A 5,231-nucleotide genomic window follows, 5' to 3' on the forward strand; every position below is an offset into this window, starting at 1 on the left:
TATGGCCCAGGGTCTGCTGAAATTGTTCAAACCTGCAATTCTAAGCTTGCTTGGCATGCCTACCCTGCCTCATCCATTCCTTTCCATGAAAACTACAAGAAAGATTCTGCCCCTTGCTTCTCCTTACCCCTTCTGCTTCCTGACTCCAGTGCTTCCTCCGGTGACCCCATGGTATGCCCTGCCCCCTGCTCTAGGGAACTGTAATAAACTCTCCTTTCAAGGACGTTTTCTCCATGTCTGTCATGTTTTACTATATGTGATTGAAACAAAATCCCAGGTAGTTTTTAAAACAACTTACTGATTTCGTCTGCTTCCTCCCATTTCTCCCTTTCCCATCTCTCACGCCTGATGATTCCCCTTTCTCTGACTTCCAGTAGCCTCTTCTTTCCAGGCAGGGTTATCCCCAGCTCAGCCTTCACTGAGCTTGAGGATCAGCTGGGGAGCTTTTAACTCCCCATCCCGGATACTCTGAATTGATTGTTCTGAGGTAGGGGTAGGTTCTGAAACCTGACTGGGTGTTAGAATCATCTGGAGGGCTTGTGAAAACACAGATTGTTGGACCCTATCAGAGCCTCTGATTCAGGAGTTCTAAGGTAGGGCCTGAGAGTCTGCATTCCCACAAGTTCCCAGCTGGTGCTGAAATGGGGCTAGGACATTCACAGTTTTAAAAAGAATGCCAGGTAATTCTAGTAGGCAGTCAAGGCTGAGAACCACTGACCCAGAACACAGTCAAATGGAGAATATTAGGAACTTGAATCACAAGTGAATTAATTTTTTAAAAAGATTTCCAGTGATGGGTCCTGACAACCATGGGTTTCCAGGAGCCGGAGGAGTCCTCTAACACACCAGAACCGGGATCTTCTCCATGTCTCCGTTTCGATTGCATGATCTTGAGCACAGATCCAAGGTCTTCCCAGCACTGGGGTTCTGTACGCCTCTTGATGTCTGCAGATTAAGGTATGCCTCACGGAGGGGAAGACCCAGCTGCTGCCCCGACGATGGAGCAAAGGGCTGTGCTTTACTTCAAGAAGAGGCGGGACCAGGCCTAGGAGAGTGTGCACAGGGACGGCGAGACCACGGAGTATGCCGGTGGGGCCCCGGCACACAGTCAGGAAAATCCCCGCCTGCGTTCCACACTGTATTTATTACACAAAGTCTGTAGTGTGGAATATTCAGAGTGATGGCTTTTAATGCGTTCATGATCCAACTCCTGAGGAAGATGGAGCAAGCTGTGATTGGTTACTTTAATGAAATGCTGAGCATCTAGGAAGACAATGTGGAAATTATGGGGATCTGACAGCTGGATGAGGATGAATGGGAGTGCAGAGGCTGAAGGAACCATCCCTGTATCCTGACCTCTAACAACTCTGCCAGTAACTCAAAACAGACCTGCTCCCCTGCAACCCCCCATCCAAAAAAAAAAAAAAAAAAAAAGCCATGAAGATGCTGGTAACCATGTAGTAGAATAAATTTTTCCAGGGTTTAAACAAGAATGTTCACCACAGCTAGCTCTCTGCAGTTTTCAGGATAAACCTAGTTTTCGGCAAGCTCCAAACCACAGACAGACACGTAAGAGTAACACTCCAGGAAGCCATCTCTGAACATTCCTGAGGAAATGAACCAAGGAAGCACAGGGAACGTCTCCTTGCTCAAAGTCTCTTCTGCCACTGTGAGGGTTTTGCCCTGGGCTAAGCCATCATCCACATAAAATACAGTCAGAACAAATACATCTTTCCTGGAGGGGATTCTCACATTTTAGTTCATCCTATGACCTGGCTGAGACCTTTGGAAACAGTAACGAAAAGAAAAGGACAGAGAATAGGTAAGTTTTGATAAGGTCAGGGCTGGGGTCAGGCAAAGAGGTAGACAATCGAAAAATAGGGGGAAGTGGGAGCCCGGGCTGGGGGCAGAGCTTGTGGTAGGAGGTGGAGGTTAAGCAGGTGGAAGACAGGCAGCTTGTGGCGGAAGGACCACATAAGGCCAGGTAAGCACGTGCATCATTGGCAACTTGGGGGTGGTGGGTAGGGATGCACACCCCCAGGCCTGAGTTGTATTCCCTACTGGAGAATGTGGCACTGGGACCCCACAGCAGCAGAAGAGACCTTGGCTTCAACATCTGCTGCTGCCATTGACTAGCAAAGCCCTCCAGGCCCCGGAATCTCTGCCTGCATCCCTGCAACACCAGCCCACCTGCTGGGCCGACCTCGCTGGGTGCATGAAGCCTGAATGAAATCCACAGTGTGAAAGCCCAGTATAAAACAGAGGCAGGGAGGCACAAACTATCAGCAGAACCTGGACGGTCACCACCACTGGGGCCTGGAGCCTTGATTTCTCCTGACCATAAATGGCCATTTTCAGCCTGTTTCGCCAACCTTTTAGCCATTTGCGCCAAGCCTGTTTCTTTAGAATAGTGCTATGAGAAAGCCATGCATGACAGTGGCTTGGAATGCTGTTAACCAAGGGAATGGACTTCTCTGCTCCCTTAATCTCACAGCGTCTCTACTCTCACTTTTCCACTCAAGCAGCGTCTTTGCACCCTGGCCCGGATGCAAGGACAGCACCCTAGATGGGAGAACCACCTGCTTTCCCACACACTCTCCTGGGTGAAACACAGACATTCTCACAGCTCCTCAACTGCCTGGAAAGAGTATGTTCCAAATCATTCCAGATCATTCATACTTTGGTGCACACTAACTCACTTCTGCCCCTTATCACCATTGAGACCTCTTCTTTAAAATGTCTTCCTTCCGCATTATATTTTTACCTGCACCTTCTCTGTGGTAGCCCCCCCACAGGTGGTGGGAGGCCTAGAATGAGAACCCTGCCAAGAGCCCCCCTTCTGAAGCATTCCCAGGGCCTTTGCCTACCTAAGTCATCTAGACCCCTTTCCCCGGTGCTGAAGAACGCTCGTGAATGTGACAAACCCCACAAGGCTCTCAGGGCTCTCCATGTCCATAAGCTGTTTTAGGATATCCCTTTCTTTTTTCCTTGAAGCCTTAATGCCTCTGGTTTCTGATAAGAAAGAGATTTGAGAGCTACTGAAATTACAGTCCAGCTAATTCCACGTACAGCGCCCAACTGAGTGCTGGGGAATATAACCCACGCTTTCCAAAGGGGACACAGCTGCTTCCGAGCAGATGAATTCTCTAGTCCTTTGCTTTGCACTGTGGTTTTCAAACTTTTATCCCTGGGGTCTCCACAGACCTGTCTAGGAATCCCCATAGGAGATGAGAGAAAGATCAAAGGTCCAGAAAACCCTTGCCTCACTCCCCTTCACTGCAATTCTTTCCTATGGCCTTTGTTTGAGACTTTATTTGATTCTCTTCAAAATTATCTTTTCCTATTTAAAATGCTTTTCAATTGTTATTAAGCTGTGGAGTACAAGCAAATGGCTTTAAAAGTTAAATAGCTCTGGAAAACCTGTAAAGAAAAAGTTTCCAACAGAGCCATCACACCTGTCACTCTGTCTGTCTGCAGTCCCTGCCCCAGCCTCCCTCTGGTGTCTTCAGGGTTCACGGGCCCCCATCGCCTCGAGACCTTTGGCAAACAGGCCATCCTGCACCTTTCATGCCTCACCATCTCTGCTTTCCTTCTTCAAGGGTTTTGTTGAAAGATCTTTTCTGCTAGTGATTCTTCTCATTGATTGCCTGTTTACATACTGTGTGTTCCTTCCCTGTTATTTTATTGGGGTTTCTAGAAGGAGAGAAGAGAAAACATCTGTCTTCAACCTACCCTCTCTAACCATCTCAGTCCAGATACCTTTATCTAGCTCAATTTCAAATAACTTCAAATTCAATTCAAGTGTGTTTTATTTTAACGTGGTCTTGTTGGTCGGAGAGAAGTCGAATTTTACATGTTTTGTCTAATTTCTTGGGTTGTGGAGGACGTGGCAGTGACCACGATGGGGCTTGGGTAGAGAGTGTGTACACTGAGTCATTGTCATAGGTCAGGGTCCCTGGAAATAGTCCCTGAGTCTCTTGAGGAAGTCTGGGGAGTGCACTGGGGAACAGTGCTGTGGGAAATGAGGATGGCATTCGGCGGAGGGAGAAGTTGAGCTGCAATGCGGCTGCAGCAGAGGCCTCAGCCCATCCCACAGGGAGCTCCGGGCCAGGATGCCCTTTAGAGACATCCTGAATGAAAGGGCCTGGATTTTGCACACTGGCACTGACCGTTCTTAGGGTACCAACTGTTCCCAGGAAGGAGGCATGACCTTGGGCAAGGCAGATTCCTTTGGCCAAGGTCAATTCCCAGAAGAGAATGTAGCTGTGAGCAGCCAGCAGCCAATCTCCCATACCACTGCAACCCCAGCTCCAGGAAAATGCAATGCCCCATCTGAGGGGCCTGGGTGCAGCAACACAGCACCCTCTACATGAGCCATCCCTTTCTTTCCATATGTCATCCACACCTTGATAATTGTGACTGCTGACCCGTGGGCAGTATCAACCCAGGTGCTATTCTAAATGCCTCTTTTGTATTAAGTCAGCCCTGACAACCACCCCATGCAGTGGGCCTTATTAGACTATTTTGGCTTTTGGCAGGACTGAGGTCTCAATGTGTAATGCTCTAGGTATCCAAAGACAAGATTCAGGACCCAGAACGGGAGGTGTTTCTGGCATACAGAAACCAATGCTTATTGAATGAACTAGTGAGGAAAATGCTCCAGTCCTCAAAGAGGTCCACCGCCTTGGGATGGAGACAGGTAAGGAAACAAGTGCTGTTAACTCGAGGTTGCATGAAGAGATTACCCTAGAGGAGCAAAAACAGACGCAAAAGGGCTGACCACTGGAGCGCCAGGAATCCTGAACCACGGGCGCTGTTCCGATGGTGAAGTGTGGGGGCCTCCTGAGTAGCAAACACAGCAGATGGTCTCCTGCCAGGATACAACCTGCCCGTCAGCAGAGCAGACACAAAGCTGCCTGGAGTTGTCCTCTTTACCATGGCACCACCTGAGCAAATCAAATGATCCCAAATTCCCTTGCCTGTGGCAAGAAACAACTCCAAAGACTGGTACCTGAGGATGGGATGGAGTCTCCAAAGACCCTTGGGATGGAGGAGTCAGTGGCTCAGGAAGCATGAGTGCCACATGGGCAGTGATTCACAGACTGCTCTGGGAAGCCCTGGGACCAGGGCAGGACAGGATTCCCTTCTGTCACCCCGGAAGGCTGGCTTTCATTTATTTGTGCTTGTCAGGCTTTCTGGTGCAGTGAGGTGGCCTTGTGAACAGCTTGTGA

This window comes from Symphalangus syndactylus, chromosome 14 (genome assembly GCF_028878055.3).
Source record: "Symphalangus syndactylus isolate Jambi chromosome 14, NHGRI_mSymSyn1-v2.1_pri, whole genome shotgun sequence".
Lineage (NCBI taxonomy): Eukaryota > Metazoa > Chordata > Mammalia > Primates > Hylobatidae > Symphalangus > Symphalangus syndactylus.